The sequence below is a fragment of the Helicoverpa armigera genome, chromosome 15 (assembly GCF_030705265.1).
Source record: "Helicoverpa armigera isolate CAAS_96S chromosome 15, ASM3070526v1, whole genome shotgun sequence".
In the NCBI taxonomy this organism is placed as follows: domain Eukaryota; kingdom Metazoa; phylum Arthropoda; class Insecta; order Lepidoptera; family Noctuidae; genus Helicoverpa; species Helicoverpa armigera.
Genome location: NC_087134.1, coordinates 3,962,499 through 3,985,068, shown reverse-complemented (window position 1 = coordinate 3,985,068; position 22,570 = coordinate 3,962,499). Strand labels below are relative to the sequence as shown.

Genomic DNA, 22,570 nt, shown 5'->3' with positions numbered 1-22,570 from the left:
CCCTGCATATCATGTTACCAGCACTTAAGGAGAACCAAGCCCGCCCGTATAGTGACGGTTTGTTCGCTAAAAGGTGCTCAGTTCTTATACTTATATCTACTTATAACTTCCGCAAGCATTTTTAAAGACATTTATTTTATACGCTGTTGTTCTAATGGAGCTTCGGTTTGAGAATTTAGGGATGATGCTTTTTAGTACCGTCGTATGTTGCAAATTTAAGCCGAGAGATGGCGCTGATTGAAATAACAGGCATTTATATTCTTCTTTGTTCTTTCGATGATACGTTTGTGAGTCTAAAGTAAGTTAATGTAGGTTGAATATTTTATAAAGGTGAAGCAAATAACAATCTTAATATAATACGATTTTTTAGAAGTATTTCTCTCGTGACAGTTAAATAATAATCACCAATTGAAGATAACTTGAGAGGCTTCAGGTGCCGAATAAATTATCGAGACAATATTCACAAATTGAGCTGAGCCTGTCAATGCTCAAAACTCTGTCAATGGTAATTTATTATTTATATACAAATTCAATAATAATAGACGGAATATATTTCGAAGAAATAGCAATAATTTCTACTTGAATCTAGTAATAACTAGCGCTCCTGTAGTCAAGACCTTAAGTTTCAGTTTCAGAGAATACATTGTCAACATTTTAGATAGATTGACATGGAAACAGCGATGTCAATAGTTTAATTATGTACTTTTAACTGTGTAACTTCTATATTTCAATTTTTGTATTTTTTCACCAAACATGCCTTTAGCAGAACACATATCAACCTACATACTTTAAGCTGCATTCGATAATAATAGATAATACCAAAATAAGCCATATAGCCACACCTCTCCAATCTAAACAAAACGAACCTTAAAATGGCTTTCTAAATACTTCATTTGGCATCAACCCAACAGTTTATTATTTTTTCCAAATATTCAGTGATAAAGCCACCAGACTGGAGGGGCCGATTATTTTCAATCGGAGTTTTTCCATAGAGGGAAATATTCCCCGTTCAATCTCTCCCTTGCTCCGTCTTGTCCTCACTTCGGAGTACCGCATTGCAGCCGATGTTATGAAAAATATTTGGATCGGTTTACGGAACAAAAAATGTGCTCGCCATATTTCCAACAAGATGGGATTGCACGCCGACAGGTTATTTTAAAGAAGATAGAAATTTATTCGCACTCGCTTATCTCTGTATTACAACAAGACAAATATGAAGAAATGTTTTCGCCTTCAAATATAAGTGGCCGAAATAATGTGATTTTTCTTTTGTTACAGGTATTACTTCGCTCCAAGTATTTTCGCTGAAGGATTTGAAGACTGAATGCTAATTTAGTTTCCGTATTTGCATAACCTCCGAAGATAAAACTTCACAAATAGACAAGTAATTACGAGTAAAAGAGTTCTCCGTAAAGAATAAACCTAATTAGATGTTGTTTAGAGTATTTAAAGATGATTGTACAGCTTTCTCTTTAAAGTCACGTTTGCGAGTCATTTATTTACAAAACTTGGAGTTATTTTTCATTGTTTAATTAATGTACGGCAAGAGTTTTGTGTTATCTTATTCGCCAGTTGGTTTGTGTTTATTTTTTCGCAAGTCCTTAATTTTTTCGCTCGGCAATTTTTTCCGTCGCTAACGATGGAGAATTTGGAATTGCAAATGCCGTTAATTGCCCGATGGAAGTTAGCTCTCGCACTTAGAGGAACGCGCCGCGACTGATTGTTGAAATATTTAACGCTCCCAAAAGCCAAATAATTCAGCGAAATGCTTTTGCTGTCAAATAATCACGCCCTTATTGTTGGACTAATCTGAATTTCTTATTATGTTTGTAAATCTTTTGACTTTAATTAACGAACGGGGTACGTGTTCGGCAGTCATTATTTCGATGGCATCAACGTATGAATTATTCCCTCTTAGTGGACAATTACGTGCTGGGTAAACAACTGTACTCGGGGATTCCAAGTAAATCTAAATAATCTCAACTTTCCCTAAGAGGTCTACCGAATTCATCATTATTATTTGTTCAGAAATATTGCCAAATTGGTGCCCTCTTACTTTGAGAGTGCTTAGACTTATGAACCAACTTTTATATTAAGGCTTAAGAAGTAAATAATGAGTCCAAACTGGCTCCAATTTATCTTATTACTAGATTATTATGAATGTCATATATTACGTTATTTTATTACTTTATTATAACATCATTTTATACATTAAAATTCTTTCACTATGATATACGTGGAATAACAATGGAGATCAAAGAATCTTCGTAAAGAAAAGTAATATTAGCAATGGATAGCATATTCCTGTACATACAGATATCCATTTGAATCACAATCACAAGAAATATTATATTACTACTCAAAACCAATTCCATTATGCTTTTCATGAATTTCAAAAATATATTTATGTAACTGGATATCTAGATACACCAAAATAAATAAAAATACTCTTACTTAAATAACGTTCTTAATTAACAAAATTAATGTTTAATAAAGCCCAAAAATACATATTTGTATGCCTATTACCCAACCTACTCATTCAAGAACGAACTAAATGAAACATTTTTCCCCAAAATTCTTCAGTAGAAATTGTTCTGGAAAAAATGTGAAACGACCAAGATCGGGTTCAAGATTAGCCATTCACTCGCTCATAAATTAAATTGTTTTTTTTTTATTTATAACTTTTTCTCTATTCACGTTTAATGTTCTTAATATTTTTTTAAAAGCTTCTGTCGTCCATAAAGCGTTATCTTGAACCCTCATCATCCGCGTTCCACTTACTTGGGGGTAAGTTGGGGGTAAACGTACCTAAGTATGCGGTGCATGATAATGTAGCATAGAACAAGATATAGGTAACAAAATCCGTGTGGAATGGGAATTGTTGCAATTTTAGCAATGAAATTGCATCAGCTAAATAAAATTGATTTGTTTTTCAATAAGTTTTATTTCTTTTTAAAGAGATTTAATGTGATTTCTTCAAAAACCAGACCTAACCATCGAACATTTAAGTACTAACTAAAACTCCCAAGCTGCAAATAACGACCAAAGAATAAATTAAAAAGACAATAACTCGCAGACACGACAATCTCCGAATAAGTGCACTTTACATTCGAAAATTAACGGTCCTTTCGATAGTATTCTTATAATCATCGCCCTAAACCGGTTTAATCCAGTTTGATTTATATCTCGGCGGCCATGACGGCTTCAGACTGATTACTTCCTATGCATTAGCACTGATGAATGTATTTGCATTAGAAATCCGTGGATTAGCTCCAGATCAGCTTGGATGTTTGATACAGATGTTGTATTATAGTGCCACGGAAACTATGGAGGGGAAAGCTTGTTGTTAACAATGCGAACGAGTCTTACGATTAATTAATTTGATGGAATTTTTTTCGCGACAGTTTTATTATTGAAGATTTCATTATTTCTAAAAGCATAATCTTCTAAAGTACCCATAACCTTCAGATACCTACTTAAACTATCGTTTTCCTCGTCACAATCATCAATCAAAATCGTTTTCCGTAACAAGCTCTCAAACTGACAATAATTCACATCATGACGAATGTTCCGCCAATGATTTGCAGTTTGGCCCAACATTTGGCCACAATATAGCCAGACTTTCAAGTAACTTTCTATATTCAAAGCAAACTATGACGTCATCGAAAACAACAATGGCGGACGACAGATGGCCCAGTATTGGTTAACTTAATCAATTGTTATTGGCTATTGACACATATGAGCCAATCAAGCGGAATGGATCGAGTGTCAGCAGTCTAGTGGTTTCTGATAATGACATTCAATTTTGTAATCGGTATGTCCCCCTTTGGACAGGACAGTTAGGGGATCTATGGACCCCTATAATCCTAACAAGTGCTTCTGGTAATTAAAAACTAAGTTAATTGATCAGATGCCATGGTTTGGCATATTTTTTAGTAAAATATGAAGAATAAAAAAAGCAATACATATAAAAATAGGTACTTTTTTTCAAAACAAACGTTTATATTGTCTTATTTTTTAGTTATTAATTATTAGGCCTTAAAAAACGAACGTTATTTATATTTACACTTTAACTAATTCTAATACAACTCACTACATCACTCAGAATCTAAGCACTACTCTGTCCTCCCACAGTTACATAATAATTCTAAATACAAACAATACCTATATACCTAAGCAAAGCTTGTGACTGTTCGCAATACAACCCGCCTACATCAGATTTCCAAGTAAAATTAGAAGTCAACCGACTAAAACAAATTGTTTGCGAAAACATGAGGCGGGGAAAGGTACTGCAATAGCATCAGTCGCAATTAATGCACCCTGCCAAAAGAAAAAAGATAAAGAATAGCCTAACATTTGTCCCCTGACCTCGGTAAGTAAACTCAGCAATCCTGCCGTCTATTTTTAACGAACATCAAATGGTTTTTATCGATTCCTTTATTTTCTCTTTTTTTATCTTTCGTTCAATTGCTTCCAGAAATTGCGAGAATCCGTTGAATTTTTTAAAAGTGTTCGCAACGGAATCCTTCGCTTTATTTTGCTTTAGTTATTCAGTTTCTGTTAAAGACACGCTGAAGCTCATACATTAGTTAGCGCGAGTAAATCGCTAAAGAATGACAATAGAATTGGTTTAGTACAAAATCTGAATATACGTACAAAATTCATGGAATCCCGCAATATTTATTACCTGCAACTGTACCTCGAATCTCATTTCGCTTAATAGAGATCTCGAGGGGTCGAAATTGTACCAGTTAAATTAGTAATAACAGTAGCATACGGCCGTTTGGTTGGAAACAATCCAGGTCACGTGAAATAATAGTCTTTAGTAATAACATTTAACTACGGGTGTAATATACGGTATTATTAGTACCTGAAATTAGAAAATTTGGCCCAAAATGAAGAAAAAACAATGCAGCACTGGCTAATTGAATTATCATCTCGGGATAGTTTCGGAGCTAATTGAGAGAAATTGGACAGATGACAGAATAAACATTGTATGATATTGCAGCTTATTTAATGAATGAAATTCCATTTTGGTAGAAAGTGTACGAAAATTACTGCTTTTAAATTCATGACTTGGACTTTTTGAGCATTTTTCAGCATTGAAAATAAATATTTTGCTTTTCATAAGAGTCAATGTTATGATTTTCAATTACGCTTGGAAAAGTCTCTCTTCTCTTGTGAAATACACGTTTTGTTTTTATTATTTACATACATATGTTACATAAGAAATTATAAACTATTTAGACGAGAAATATTAAAACACAACATATTGTTTTTCATCTGAATTCCCAGCAAAACTATTTAATAATATTATTCAGCACGAAACAATTGCAATCACACAGCAATCACAAAGCATACACCAAAGGAATCTAGCACCATAGAATACCAATCACCGTAGAATATGTACGTAGTACCACAGCACTAGTATTACAATACCTAGCAGGATCCACTAATTAAACAGTCCAACCGTTACCATAAAATTGATCAATCTGTAATAACCCCGAAACTAGCGAGGCTGACTTTTCCGACCGCAGCAGATTGCAGAATCGCGTGCAGTGATTGCCAAGCCACAGTGATGCGCCAATTAATACCGAATCAATAATGGCTATTAATCGAGACCAGTTGATTATACCGCCGCTGACCAAGCTACACGCGCTGTTAATCCAATTCCGTACCACTCGGCCACCGAGACTCAACTTAGATTAAACGGGGGCCCTAATGCATATATTTATTTTCTTATTTGTCGCTACGAATTGCTTTCCATTTATTATCGTGTTTTATGCTAATTGAAATGTTACTTAAAAGATTTACGACATTACAATTTTGCATAAACTCCTTTAAAATTACTCTCAAAATCTCTCTAGAATCTACTAGTAATCTTATCATCTCTAAGTAGTGATTATGAATTTGTTCACGTCGCCGTCTCGTGTCTCCGCCAGAAACGTACATGTCACACAGGCGTTATTTACAAGTTTCTCGAGATGAAATATGACTAGAATATCTCTCGGCACCCGACGAAGAAAAAAACATTAATTTCGACACATCCGTAACCCGGGTTTGCGTCTCGCAATATCCATCAAGCGTCTATTTGCATAGAGGGTGATAAATCTATGCAAGAAATCTTATATGAAGACGATATTGGCGTTGGAGGCGGCTATGTATCATCGCGGATTCATTTGTTGACTTATTGGCCCATATTCCAGAGAGTTCGAATTCAACGATTTGATAACACGGATGCGAGGGTACCCGCTGTTTTTAAAATATTGCATTACGTATGCGAGATACACTTGAGGCGATGTAATGAGGTTCCCGATATAGATTTGTTTACTTGGATCATGTGGGATATTCATTTTACTATGTTGGGCTATAACACCGAATTGTAGATAAATAATATAGTAAATATATAGGTATACCTGCTTAGGCCTTTGTGTTATTCATGATCATCTTTAAGTTGAACATTGTAAAAGTTTATGTGATTCTTTTTGTTTTAATTATTTCTGTTACAATCAGGTGCCTAGTAACTACATAATATGTATAAGGTTTAATATCTCTAGTTAAGGTTAACGCTACTATATAGCAACCTTATGTGTAATTGTTGCTAATAATCAGAATTTTGCGGTTATGTTCATTACCCACATTGCCTACAGTATTACAGAAACTTTCAGAACGATATAGTGGACATTAAATGGTTATAAGTTCAGGTTTTAGTTTTACTTATGTGCATATTTCTAACTTAAATTGAAAACGATATTGCTGTGTAGAGTTAACAATCGAGTTCGAGTTTCAATCGTAATTGATCGATATTAATCGAAGTATGCATATAAGAGACTAAAATGATAACTGTAACATAAATATCAAGAAGCTAAATATAAATAAATATTGCAACTTATTCTTCAAGATTGTTTAATAATAAATTTCTTCAGTTTCAGGTGAGTCTAGCCTCTAGTCGAGGGACTCGTAAGGTACACAAGTGTCAAAATATAGGAATGGTTGTTGTATTAATTAATTTCCAAAGTTATTTATTTTCAGTTAACAATTGGCTGATAAATTATATTCAATGCGTGTAAGTAAGGTCTGTTGGATTTCATTGGAAACTCTAAAAACTCATAAAACCAAAATTCCATTGTATTCAAACAATGCTTTTATCGGAAATAAAAGAATTTTCAGAAATGGCAATACATTTGGCACTTTTAAAAATGGAATCCAACTCTTGATAGCCTTAATTGAACCGATTCAGACGAAACGAGCTTAGCTCACTTCTCCGAAATGCAAAGATTCATCGAAATTAAATTCACTTTTGTTTCATTTCTGTCTTTTTATTTGCTGTTGTTGTTTTTCTTTTATAAAGACGCATTCATACTCGCACCGTCTCCTAAACTTTGTATTTGGTTCGATTATATTTTGATTTCCGCCTTTAATGTTAACACATAACATGGTAACTATCTGTATCATTACTTTCTCACTGTTAGCTCGTTTCTCTCTATCTGCTTTCTGTTTGTATGTCATCGTAGTAGTTCCGTCATTGTCTGCGGTGTTTTTAGTTTTTATTTTACCCTTTTTGTTCTGTTACATTTTATATGAAATGCAGTTGTTTGCATCTAAGTGTTAATGTAGTTATTGGGTATTTAGAATAAATGTGTAATGAAGTAGTATTATTTTAACAATATTTGGTACCTACATTTTTAAGTTGAAGATGGTAAGACACACTTAAACATACAACACAACTGCATAACGTGCTTCATTCGTTCATTGCTGTTCCCGCATCCTAACAACTTCTTCTTAATCACTTTGCACTAAATCAAAAAGTTCTAAGAATGTTATAAAAGTTTCATGAATCTCGAATACCTAATTGTTGTATAGTGACTCGGGTAGATTTAATTACAGTACAAAACCGAAGCGTCATGGAACTACTAAAAATTTCATAAGTTCCTGAGCTTGCAGACCTCAAAATATTGATCGTGGCTCTCTCTCATTCATGCTAACGTGTGACAAAGCCCGCTTTGGCTCACTGGTGGGTAAGCCACGCACACATACACACAATAGTCCAACACATACGTGCTATTAAAACCGTTTCAGCGGGCGTCAGCTGACTGAGGGAGGCGGGGGGGAGCGGGGCGTTATGAACAACGCATGCGCTGTGGCGAGTAAAGCGGCTGCAGCGCTTTATTTCCGAGCCAAGTGTTAGAGTAACAAGCTGCGGTTAAAGCTAGCCGCGCTTGCCGGAGTTAAATCGACACCCATTCAGAAAACAAACTGCGTATCACGGCCGTTACGTCGTTTGACGTAATTAGTTCCATGGAATCCGCATGCTGCCTTCACGTATGAACACTTACAAGATGTTGACTTGACATGACAGATATACACTATGTCAGGGTTTTTTTTTGTCAGGGGGGAAAATCCTCATGGACTGTACTCCACCTGGGGCAGGTGGAGGGGTGTGCCGGACTCTTACCGGCTAAAAACCCTACCTGGTGTTGCCTCCAATTACCTGTTGTCGAGGGCACGGGTATCGCCAAAGCATTCTTCCGCACCCCCGACAGGTATTGGCCCGCCAGATGTTCGAAGGCGGGCCCCGTCACCCTCTGTGGCCGTCACCCAACGGCCACAGTAACTCCACTGAGAGAGGCGCGCGCAACACAACGCCACCGTCTCGAGGCCTGTTTCTGATCGGACGACAGACGCCCCTAGTCTGTCGTCCGCAGGCCGCGCCCTATGGTGGCCGGAGATCAGCCACCCTGCGACGCCCCCTACGTCTGCTGCGGGTGGGGAGAGGTAGCAGATTCTCTCACCCTTTCCGCCGCCTCCTTTAAAACCATCACCTCCTCGCAAAAGGAGGCGACGGCATTCCACTCTTCTTCGCTGCTGACCATGCAAGACACGACGGCCGGCAGCGAAAGATTTCCCGCAGCATCCAGTACCGCAGTTAAATCACGGCGCTGCGTTGCCCATGCTGGGCACTCCGCCAACGTATGCAACGCCGAATCTTCGTTGCCGGTGCCACAATGGTGGCATTCGGGCGTGGGCTCCCGGCCTATGCGACACAGGAACTTTCCGAAACAACCATGTCCGGTGAGAACCTGTGTCAGCCGGAAGCTGAGGGCGCCGTGGCTTCTCTCCAGCCACTCCTTCATTACGGGCCTTATCGCCGCGATAACGGCGTGCCCTGCCGTGGGTCGTGCAAGCCTCTGCTCCCACTCCGCCATTAACACTTGGCGGAGCTCAGCCCTATGCGCCTCCACTTGTCGAGGTGCGAGACGCTCGCCCCGCCCCACCGCTTCCTCGCGCCATGTATAGAGTGACGCGAGGACTCTTCCGTCCATGTCCCATGGCGGAGATCCGGCTAGGAGACATGCCGCTTCGAACGAGATCGTTCGGTAACCCCTTATGACCCTGATGGCCATCGCTCGCTGTGGTCTTCGTAGCGCTGCGCGGTTGCGGGCCGCCAGGGTGTTCGCCCACACTGGCGCGGCGTACAGCGCCATCGCCCTCACGACCCCCATATAGAGCCTCCGACAGGAATTGTTGGGCCCCCTGAGATTGGGTAGCAAGCGCGAGAGCGCTGAAGCCGCGGCCATCAAACGAGGGGTTAGCCGCTGAAAGTGCGGCCCGAAGTCCCATCGACTGTCGAGAACGAGTCCGAGGTATTTCATTGTCGACTCGACAGCGATGGTGACCCCTCCTACCACTATGCTGGACCCCGGAGGTGGCTTCTTCCTCGGCCCATGGAAACAAAGGGCCTCAGACTTGTGCAGGGCCACCTCGAGGCCAAGACGTCGGATTCTGCCCACAACCTGTGAGACACTGGCTGTCGCCCGAATGGCCGCCTGCCGGTACGTCTTCCCACGTGCTGTTACTAGCGTGTCGTCAGCGTAGCATATCACGCTGACGCCGTGGAGAAGCGCACCGCGCAGGACCCAGTCGTATCCAATGTTCCACAGGAGAGGGCCAAGAACCGACCCCTGAGGAACACCGCACGTCATCTCGCGACGACCCCATCCTTCTCGACCCGGGTATACGACAGCTCTTTCCGACAAGTAATCCCCGACTATGCGGCGGAGGTACGCTGGCACTCCATGGTAACGGAGCGCCTCCTTGATGGTATTCCAGGGCAAGGTGTTGAATGCATTGGCGATGTCGAGCGATACCGCCAAGACCACCTCGCCCCGGGCGACAGCTTCCTCCGCCAGGACCCTTACGCGCATGATCGCGTCCACTGTTGAACGCCCCTTTCGGAAACCATATTGGTTGTCCGCCAGATCTGGCCCTTCGCTAGACATGTACTGAACAAGGCGGTCGGCGATGATTCTCTCGAAGATCTTGCCCACTTCGTTCAGCAACACAATTGGCCTGTAGGCAGATGGTGAATCTGCGGGGCGTCCGTCCTTCCTGAGCAGGATCAGCTTTCCGGTCTTCCACCGGTACGGAAATTGACTCTGCTCCAGACATGCGCTCAGGAGTCCTGCTAGTCGGGGCCCGAGAGCCTCAAAGGCCAGAGCCCATGCTCGGCCTGGAATGCCATCGGGTCCTGGAGCAGTGTTTTTCATGCGAGCGACCGCCGCTTTTAGCTCTGCTCGGGTCACATGAGGCACATCGTCGTCGTCGACCTCGGCGTTGGGCACGCTCGAAGGCGGAACCATGGCAGGTGGATTATGCTCCGGCCTCAGGGGAAAAAGCGCGCTGACTACATCTGCAAGAAGTTGGGGCTGCATACTCTGGGACAGTGGGGGAGCCCACTGGCGCAGCTTGCCCCTTACCATCCGGTAGGGCCGACCCCACGGGTCGCGGTCAAGAGTCGCCAGCAGTTCCCTTTGAGCCTCTGCTTTAGCCTTCACGATGGCCAGCTGAAGAGCACTCTATTATAAACAGCTGTTACTCATGTTCTCCACTCCAATTATGATATAAGTGATACAAACAGTCATAAACGTGACTGAAATTTCACCAATTAAATTAATGGAACAAGCCAAGGAAACCCCTGAATGCTCTGAACTATATTCCGTAATGCAAATACCATTAAATTACTTATTAGTTAAATTTTATCTCGTATCATAAACCAGAGTAACATAAACAAAAATGCAATTAACAATCCGATTGGCGGAATACGTGAACCTATAAATGAGGTGCAACGCCAGTAAAATATTTCGTAAAATACAGTCGTACGCAAAAATTCCGATGCAAAACGTATTTCACGTTCGCAATTCCATCTGATTTTTAATTCGGCGCGCATATTCTCGTCACGTTCGGTAGCAATAAACAATTATTAATGCGTTGTTCGAGGCACATGTTCACAGTTTTCGAGTGTGGCGGACTTTTTAAGTGTTCGTTAATTTCGAGTGGACTGGAAAAGTCCAGTCCGGGAATGAGGCAATCGCTTTAACGGTTCAACCACTTTCGCTTCTATCGAAAAATCGGGTCCGCACATGATAAATTTGGCCGACTGTATCTAGATAAAACGCGGCCATTTTCGCTCGATTTACTACGGGATTTTGGTTAGAAAGGCTAAAATAATTTGAACGTTTGTTAGACTCGGATTTATTGGAGCCACTGAGGTTCCTAAATGTTTGATTTATAGTCTTTCAAGATGCTTTTGTACCCTCAACCTAAAAAATAGGGGATCCAACAAAGTGAGCAAATCGAATGTGAAGAATTTCCTACAAGTTATCGTGTCTTAAGAGATCTTTATCGTAATAATAGGTATTGTAAACTCAATTTGTATCATTATCCAATTAATTATTGGAATTCTCATCAAGGACACTTAAGTAGCGTTTGATTAAGGGAAAGCCCTTCGCAAAGGCGTCCCTCAATACGAAAGTTATACAAATCTTTTCCTTGTCTTAACCAACTGGCAGCCCGTTTTCCCTATTGTGTCCTTCTTTACAAATTAAAACTTCTCCAGTGGAGTTATCTAAGCTGATTTTATCTTTGGATTCCATTATTTCAAATCCGTGTGATTGAAAATGGTGGATTAATAAATATTTTTTGCCGTTAGCGGTGTTGTAAAAATGTCAATCGGTATTAGGACGAATAAGGGGCCAAAGCATCGGCTCGATGATCCGTGATAGGGCTTAAACATTCGTTTAATTAAAAAGGCCGGGGTTTAATTGGAAAAGTATACATTGGCGTAGTCTTTTGTTTGTTTCTGTTGTGATTTATATTTGGTGACGTGAGGTGGGCTCAGTGAGTGGGAACGTGGATGGTGCGACTTTTTTGCTCCATTACACGGGATTTTGTTTTGACACGTTGATTTTTTTGTTACGGAAAAGATAATAGAACGTGTTATTGGAATAATTTGAATAAATAAACGGCTTTGGGCGTTGTTTTGTATTGTTATGGGGCCATACTTGACTGGATTGGGTAACCTTTACTGTTTTATATACCCATAACTTCTATGAGAGGTTTAACTCCGATTTACTCAATTGTTTCATATCATTTGTTGATATAATAATTCGTAAATACTGTCCACTATCAATAAAATTAGTAGCTACATATATAAAACAAAACATATTACCTTACAATTTGCACATTACAAATTTCTATCTCCTTCCTTACCAAGATCCTTCATACGAAGGCCCGCCCTTATCCTTGGCAATAAAGTCAAAAATCTATAGACATCAGTTTCCGTCATCCACACTCTTGGCCGATCATAACATGCCATATTTTATCTCTACTTCGACTCCTCTCAATATTCTCTATTTTCTTTGTCATTTCCGCGAACGTATTTGGTAGAAATTTTTACATGTTCGTTGGTGCATCGAGATTGTATGAACGGGAAAATATGATGTGTAGGTAGATTTTTGTGCCTTGGAGAGAAATGGTCTTAAAGTATTGTGTCCAAAAAAGAAAAGAAATAAGATGTATAAGGAATTGTTTAATAACACAAAATTAGTATTTCTATAATTAACTGTATAAATACCTTCCCTATTAGAATCGAGACAAATAAGCTGCAAATTCATATTCACATAACCAACCATGACTTTGTGAGCACAATACTTCTTCTTCAATCACCCATCTTAAATATACTTATATAACATACAACTATTTACTTACATATATAACTTGATCACAGTCAGGTCCTTTTCGAACATGGCCTTTTCAAAATGGAAATCGATGTTTTTTACCCAAAAAAAACAGGAACTCTTACATATAAATAATCAAATTACGTTGGTATATTACAGTGACCTCTTGGACCCTTGAAATAGATGCTCCACCGAACCTACAGTCGTAAACTAAGACAGGGAAGCTTATAGGAAAATGTACGTTAATGACTTGACATAGGGTCGATATTCATTTGTTCTAGACTATTGGAAGGCAAAACCAGTCGTTTTGCCTTGCGTTTTTGTATTATTATGGTATTTTATTGCGTAGTTGTGATAGTAGCTACGTGACGTAAGTTCTACTCACGTATAGAATATATTTTTTGTAAGGTTAATGACCTATTGAGTTCTATGTGTATAATAGGTCTTCTTTTCATTGGTTTTACATAAATTAGGTACATTACATTCAAATACATCGCAATTTTGATAACATAACTCCAAACTAAAGAAGAATATCGATACGAGAAGGTATTCAGTTCAGGAAATATTTGATAATCTTTACACTATATTTTTATTATATTCCAGTACAAATAATGCAGAAAGATTAAGACAGTATCGCAACAAACAGATTACAAACACAGGCCTCACACAAAGGATGCCACAAAAAGTAATTGTTCAAGTGAAAATAAACAAAAAACCATCGTACATTACCGCCAAATCTATTCTTGGCTGTAATTATGGCGAAAATAAAACGAGGGATAAGATAAGGAAAAGCCTTGTGGGACAATCCGAAAAACTTGTAATGATGCCGCTTGTATCAGCTTCAAGGAAAGAAATACGAAATGTTGTCCGTTAGAGGCACAAATGGCTATATTTTTGGTTACAACAACATGGTCGGTTAAACACGCATTCCTTCCCATTGATATAAAATTGAAGAAGAAACAAAAAATAATTGATTGCAGTCCGAATAGATACATACAAGGCCAGAATCAGACCAGGATTTTTTAATTGTCACGTTACTTTTTGTAGTAAAAGAAAGCATAAGTACATCAGCCTCGAACCTCACCTGTAACAAAACAATTAAAAACCAACACATCACACACAACGAGCTTAACCAAACACAACTAAACACAGCACAATACAACGAACCGTTCGGCCTAAAAGTAATAAATAAGACTTCAACCGCGCCGTATTTCAGAAGTCGCTCCCGACCGCGACAAAATATCTGCAAGTCTAATGCACCAACTTGCAGAGAGGCCATGCATTACAAATGCAAGCGAACAAGTCGCAGACGCATGCCATTATCGCCTGTCTGGATTATACTCGGCTAAAATTTCGCCTTTGTGCATAATAAATAAATAAGTACAGCAATAATATTATTGGAGGTGTTTTTAGTTGGGCCATTTTGTGTGGTTTGTAACAATCTTTGAAGGTTATGTTGCCAATTTTGAGGAGAGAAAAAATACAGTCGTAATTCGCAGCTGTTACGCCAACATCATATTAGTTATCCAAAAATCAGTTTGTCAAAACTAAATGAAGTCGAAAACTCGTGAGTAACGATTTTAATAAAACGGCCTTAAGTAATTAATCAACATTTTGCAACATGCCTAGACTTTTTAGTACTAAAACTTCTTCGGCATTAAAAGTGACGAAAACAATATCGCAATATTAATGTCTGCCATTAATCTCACTCAAACACATAACTAGGGGCATCGTTAAAACTGAAATAACGCAGTTTTCTTATATCTTAGCTGATCCATATTGCCGTCTAGACGTCTACAAAGTATTGTCCAATTAAACGCCTCGTAAGAGATAATACAAGGGTATAACGTGCCTCACTAAGCGCTAAGGGTAGTTGCACACGACTGATGTACTATCGGTCACCAACATTTAGTCGGACGATAATAGGGTTATGTTTTCAAGATACAATAACGAACAAGAATCGTTGTTTAATGTAATAAACCTTTGCAAAAAAGAAAAGTTGAGGAAAAGACTACTGATTAAGGTCCTTTTCCTTTTAAAGGACAAAAAGATAATAGGACATCTGAAGAGAATGATTCAAATCGGACAAAAGTTATAGATAGAATCGGTAGCCGATAAAATTAGACCATGAAAAAGAAGGCTTTCTGTCCCTCTGTAGCCTCCTTTAAAAAACTTTATCGTTCTGAATTAAAATGATTGACGGCCCTATTATGTTTCGTCTAGAAAATATTCTTTTGTAATAACCCAATTATACTTGTGGTGCGATTACGAAGTTTAAGTCAGATTTTGTTTGAGACAGTGGAAATGGTTTTACTATATTATGTAGTTTGATATACAAAAGAAATGTCTTAAAAGACAGAGCTTAGAAACATCAGAGAATGGACAGGAATCTTGGATATGGTTACACTGTTTTCCCTCTATAAGGAACACAAGAAATATACAAAAATATGTTTCCATTACATAAAGGAGTGGCTTTCAGTAACTCCATACTACCCAATATATCGCTTCACTTCCAACTTCAGGCCATAATAATTTTGGCAAATATTTCCTCTTCCAAACTTCAGTAGCAGTTACAAAACCGCCCGCAGCGCACTTTGTCCGGACAGTGGCCACAAGTCGGACAAGGCACAGGGCCGGACAAGGCACGACTCAGACAAGGCACGAGACACTCGGCACTATGAGGCACTAGGAAATACGTGCATGCCTCGGGCGCTCTAACGCTTTGAGTGAAAACCCGTGTATGCCAAACTACTGTGATGCATAAATATGCCAGCTCTGCAATATAAAATAGATGGATATCCGATATCTTGCTATCAACTTTATTTTTCCACTCTACACAGAAATAATAATGACACACGCAATATGAAACTACCAATCATTTTTAACGCGAAACAGAAATGAATCGTATCCTGTGATATGTTAACATTCGAACGAATCCCTTTTGGTCCTCATTAATTTTATAATTAATTTCGTATAATTATACTCTAGCAGCTAAAGTAAATATTTAATACATTTTGAAGACTGACAAAAACATTCTGCAACTCACGCTTGAGGTTTCGTGTTCATCAATTAAAATCTAGTACATTAAAACGATGGTATCATAACCATTACTCCAAACAAATTCTATTAATATTATAAAACGGGAATAACGAACCGCAGACAGAAATAAACGATGGAATACAAAATAATAATTGTGAAACTTCGCCGCCTAACTATGTAAATCAATTAGTCGGTTCGGAGGTCTTCAAAATAATTGGATCAAATGAAAAGCTCTCATTTCAATAAACAATCTATAGACACGAGTTTGGGTTGTCATTCAACAAGAGCTTGATCCGTGGTTTTTACCCGACTGCCAAAGAAGGAGGGTAATGTTTTTCGAGTGTATGTAAGTATGTATGTATGTCTGTTCCTTTGTGACCTCCTGTAGCCTAAACGGCTTGATGGATTTTGATGTATGAGGTATCGTTAGATTTGTCTTGATTACGGGAGTGTCATAGGATACATTTTATCCTAAAAGTCCCACGGGATATTTTTTCTAAATTTCCCTTTAAAAAAATATGTATGCGGTATCATTAGATTCATTTCAATCACGGGAGTAATTAATATAGGATACGTTTTTTCTCAAAATTCTCACGGGAACATGTTAATTCTGCGTCAACGCAAAGCAACTCATGCGTTAGCAAGCAAAAAGATAGGGCGTGGCCTGGCATGCGGCGCGCGGCGCGGTGCGGAGGGGGATATGCTCGAGTATACAGCCCGAATGCGGGCACACGCATAAGGTAAAGTAAGGTACATAGTCTTCTACATCTACAACATTTTCGTTAAATAAAACAGCTAAAAGTTATAAATAAAGAATTATTATTAAAAACAAAATACCCGACTGCACACTAAAAAGAAAACAAGCCCCACAATAATATTGATCAATCAAATGCTAAAACTAATTATGTAATACCGTTTAAACAATACCTATATTAAAATACACTACAATATGTGTTCGTAATCGATAGTTAAATAAACAGAAACTTATTTTGAATACAAATTTACTGAATATAATTTATAAATATTGATGGAAAGCATCGCAGGCGGGGACCACCTTGACCGCCACCAACGAAAATTCTGCTAAATGGTGCACAACCGAAATGACTATAAATAAGCCTCTGTTGGTCCCCGCCTGCGATGCTTTCCATCAATATTTATAAATTATATTCAGTAAATTTGTATTCAAAATAAGTTTCTGTTTATTTAACTATCGATTACGAACACATATTGTAGTGTATTTTAATATAGGTATTGTTTAAACGGTATTACATAATTAGTTTTTAGCATTTGATTGATCAATATTATTGTGGGGCTTGTTTTACTCTTTTTTTAGTGTGCAGTCGGGTATTTTGTTTTTTTAATAATAATTCTTTTATTGATCTGAATAATGGCTTAGAAGGATTAGATGTAGATTGTAGATATATCTAGTAAGACCCAGATCAGGCAGACCTCCGCTGGTTGTCTTAAAACAGTTATTGATTTTCCCAGTATCTCTATAATACCTAAACGGCAGAAAAAATCACATTGTCATTTAGGGATCGGTTATTGCGTCCGATAAGTGGCACTAAGCTCATAAAACATGACTGTTAGAGGAGAATGGGGAATATAGACGCGGTATTATGCAAACATCGACGCTTGTACCGCGGCATGCAAATAGACTGCATTATGAACTAGAGTAGTAGCCGATTGGAGCTGTGTTGTTGGTTGATCGGAGAAATCTTGGTAATAGGAAAAAATATGTTGGACAGGATCAAAACATATTATAGGAGGTACTTTAAAAAAGTGACCGCTCAATTTTATATTTCTACAAGGTGCTTAACAATTTAGTTTTTAGGGCTGCAAAATACGATGAATTTCTTTTCCATTATGGCTGTATACCTACTGATAATTAAGATCGTTCAGAAAACAAGTCAGTGCGACTACGCATAACAAGAACGGTATATACGTCTTGAAATTCAGACACATGAATGATAAATAACCTATCAATCATGTTTAAGCCTGGGGCTTAATTCCCTTAGTATAATATCCTACAGGACTCGTACCTACATACGGGATAAAGTACATAGTATATGCACATAGAGTAGGTAGTACATAGTCCTAATTAAAATATATGAAAAAAGGGATACGAAAGATGTAGGCTATCATTAGATTACTCTTGTGTAAAATCACACACAAAAATTCCCCTTGCAAAAATATCAAAATGGAAGAGCAAAATTTTGAGAAAAATACATGCATGAAATCAATACCCCCTTCTGAAAAAAACACTTTCTTCACACTAACATAATGTTGCAAAATCCAAATATTGGATATTCATTCTTGCCTACCATGGACCCCTTACCATGGGAAACCACAGATGCCTACATTAAAATATCTTCGGCTAAAAACGTTTCTTTTGTAAGCCTATGTCTACCCGCGGCGTTCTCTGATAGTTTAAGTGCATTATCATTGTGAATTATAAGAATATGGATTTAGAGATGAATTGTCATGTTCCCTTTTTGTTATATTATATGGGTAAAAAGAATTGGAGCTTTCTTTTTGATGTATGATTCAAGGGTGTAGTATTTTGTCTTCAAATAATGGCTATGTAGTGTTTCAGTTTGAAGTTGCTCTAGATTTTAGTACAAAATCCTTATCGTCTTGCGGTAATTTCAAACATCATCTTCTTCCATCATCAGACTTTCCATATTAATACATAGACTTAGGTATAGTACCTTCATGGCTTCAAGTTAGATTAAAATCTGTAATATCCTAGCAAGTTACGACAATGTGATGATCAGTGAATTCAACTCCCTAACTTCAAGACTTATCATGATGCAACTCCGAATGAAGTTTGACAACTGGCTTATCTTACTCAAAGTCTTAATATGGCCGACTTTACCTATTCTGTCTAGACTTACTTATATAATTACCTTATTATAAAACATGGTCCTAAAAAAGTACCGGCTTTAATACTAGGTATAAACCACAGTTTCAAACAAAGTAAATGGTCTAAACCTGGCACGAAACCCGGTAATTTTTAAAAGCACTTTTTTAATAAGGTGGGAAGACTCTTTAGATACTCAAAGAATATGCTAGGTTCGCTACAACATTCAGAAAGCAATATTTGTGAACCAGTTACGAAGACAATGGCTTTCCAACGAAGATTGATAGGATCCGAGGGTCATCCATCAAGGGATAGTGCCAACATATAACCAACGGTGACTGAACAAACCGAAACCTCTTTCATTAGTACAAAAACTTCACAATAAAACACGATATTAATCACTTTTGGAAATTGGAGAACGACTTAATTGAATTTCAGGGCTTGTTCTTGCTAAGGTATTAGGTGGTCTGAGCCTTTCATCAAAATCTGTTCGATATTCCAACAATATAAGATTATAATCGGATTAGGATAAATTAAGCTAAATTAAATCCCCATTAATTGGCAATAGAGTTTAACTTTGAAGGACGATGTAACCTTTTTGGAACCTACATTTAATTCTTGAAAATGATATGACTATAAAAAGTTCCAACAATAAAGGTATCTATAATAGATATGTTGCTTATTAAAGTTAACGGCCTTTACCGATATATATCTACATCTACATTAACTGAACCTTGAATAAAATATAACGTACTTTCCCAAAAGATACATGTAAAAATACAACCAATATTTATTGACCTCTATACCGCAATGACGTTAGCATCAACAGAGGTCAAATAAAAGTGGACAGTGGCTTATACCCTTTATGACCTAAGTTAAAATAACATAAAAAATATTATAGAGGTCACATGTGTTGCCCTTCAGACGCCCATAATATCCTGTGGTCAGAAATAAATTGCGTTATGTAAACTGAAGCCCATTATGTAATAAATATTAGGTCTAGTGACACTTGTATTGTATTGAATAAGTAACGAAATTTTCTAGAAAAATATTTGAATATTGGTCATTTAATTTATCATAGCTTAAGTTGTATTGTGCTACAGAGAAAGTAGGTTTTGAATCTTTTTAAGTACATTCGAAGGTTGGGTTTTTACTTTCCTTATTAGAACCCTTGTATATCTACTGTTCATATAAATAAATATATGTTTAACTGATCTTCTGAGACACTACTATTCAAAATCTTGCTCACAAACGTCACAGAATAGCGAGTTGCGATTTAAACACGATTTTCATCTAGCAAGAAACTTCCATTAAGAAAGAAATAAGTTTCGCACTCCGAAATTAGATTTCAGAAACTAATTTAGCCACAAATGCATGAAGAATATTCTAGATATATTCAAACTGTTTGTTTGAATTAAACTTGAATTAGTTATTAAGTCTTGATTTTTCTTGACGGCGTCGTAAAGTATGTGTTTATTGGATTAACTTTAGATTCTATCCAATCTTATTTTTCGATTTCTGTGTATCTAATACTCTATTTAAGCAAATGAAAGATTAATGCAATTTATTTATTTCAATCCATATTGCATCAACATGTAAGGGACTGTTTATTTAATATATTTTTAACCGTATTTAGCTACATGTAAGTAAGACTGAGGACTTAAGTTACCACTGCATTTATACAAACTTCACTATATTCATACAGCTTTTTATCTTAAATTCTACACGGCATAAATAAATTAACCAACAAGACCTAGTAAAGCGACACAAAACTCAATAAAAACCATCCGAGATCAAACCACCGATACGTCACCTTTCAATCAACGGACGAACGCAAACCTAACATTAAAAGCACTACCTAGAATTTAGTACAAATTTCACGAACCCTATCAGATCCATCCGACACCCCCATTGATCGTGAAATAAAAAGGCAGTGTTCACAAGGGGCGAGACGCATTAGGCTGCGTTCAGACGGCAGACTACGTCGCCCGCGGGTTCTGCCGTAATCAACGGGGCTTTGTACCAAGAGATGGGAATTACAGATACGCAACGGCCCTAGGCTGTGCGGGCCCGTTGTGATTGCAGGCGAGTGCGCTCTTTATATTTATGTCCTGCCGCTGCATGCGAATAAAAGTTTATTGGATACCATTGTGGGAACATGTACAATTGGTAGTAGCAGTTGCGTCTGTTCGTACGCTGTCATTTGAAATATGAGGTGCTGTCGAAAATATAAACTTCGCAATAAACTTACAAGCTCTTTTTAATATTTTTGCGATCACGATCATATTACCTTTCGTACCTATCGATTTCTCACATCAATGCCTTAATAAATTGAACTATTTTCTCATCAAAGACTGCTAATAAGACTCAAGGTTACCCAATAACTTGAACACGTAAGTCTCTCAGTCCAGTGACTGTGCGTACTAAACGAGGCATCTCACATATGTTTGAGCACGTTTGTTCGCACGCCTTTGCCGCCCACGTCAACAGAGAGGCTTTTGTTCTTTCCATTAGGGCCGAATACTAACCGGGTCTGAACACACCCTTGTCCGAAACTTGCCTGGTGGTCTCTCTGCGAAATTACTTCGAAGTCGAAGATGGACGCTGTAATGTCCATTATATTGACAGCTACGGTCGTTTGTCATCCAAAATGATATTTATGTTGAAATGCTTTGACTTTGGATGACATTGTCTTTGCTGCGAAATATCGGTGAGCTTTCCATGAAAATTAGAAAATGGTGTACCCGTAGAACGTATATCCATACGGTAACCAACACTTTACCAAATTGTAGAAAACTGTAACCACAGAACAATTCATAGCTCTCACAATCGTAGATTTATTTAATAAGACTAGTCTTCAAATAGTGTACCTCTTCTCTTTATCAATACAACGCAAACATTGATACGATCTACATTAAACAAGATACATACATACAAGCATGCCCCTTTACAGTCTCAAAATCTCACCTGAACAGAAAACTAATAGGCACACAGAACAAATATTCTCTAAACATTCAATACACGTCGAGCCAAGTCTCATAAGTCGAAGGAAATTTTAGTTATTTATAGGATACATTGACACTTATTGGCATTGTCAAGTAAGAGGCGTGTTTACGAAGCCAGTGATGGATGGCGCGGCATCAGAGCCGAATCAATCTTCGTTCGTCGGGTACGTTATCAAACAGTTAAGTCGAAAGCCATACAATGTTTGGAAAGGACATTAAAAGTTCTTTTGTAATGCTGTTGTTACATGCTCAAGGTTATTTTAGGAAGGATATTAAATTTAACAAGTTTCTAATATATATTTTAGTATCCACGTGTATCGTGACGGTTCGCAAAAATATATTTTATGTTTTCGCATAAAAACATAGTGGGACTGATGAATATTTTAGTGTAAACACAGGTTGTGATTCAAGGAAAGTTTCCTTTTGATATCCTTTATGGAAAGATGGTAATGGATTTTTCCACATTTTCTTTGCTTAGTATTTTTCCCGTCATTTGAGTGATGTACTAAAACTACTATAGTAATTTAGAGTTTGGAAGACTTTGCGTTATGATTTTGTTGATCAATTTCTGTTATTATTACTACAGACACTTCACGAAGGCAAATGTGTGTAAATATCTATTCTCGTGTGTGTAAATATACATACAT

At 37.9% G+C, this 22,570-nt stretch overlaps 1 protein-coding gene across 10 annotated transcripts in view; it reads left to right on the top strand.

Annotated features, from left to right (window-relative positions):
* Nucleotides 1–22,570, top strand: part of LOC110371297 (semaphorin-1A) — a 301,020-nt gene that overhangs the window by 212,896 nt on the left and 65,554 nt on the right. The window contains exon 1 of one of the 10 annotated variants that reach the window (XM_049845246.2): nt 1,366–1,384. The exons of the other annotated variants lie outside the window; for them this stretch is intronic. The gene's annotated coding sequence lies outside the window, so the exon portion shown is untranslated. Of the gene's footprint in view, nt 1–1,365; nt 1,385–22,570 lie in introns of those variants that run through there. 10 annotated transcript variants of the gene reach the window in all.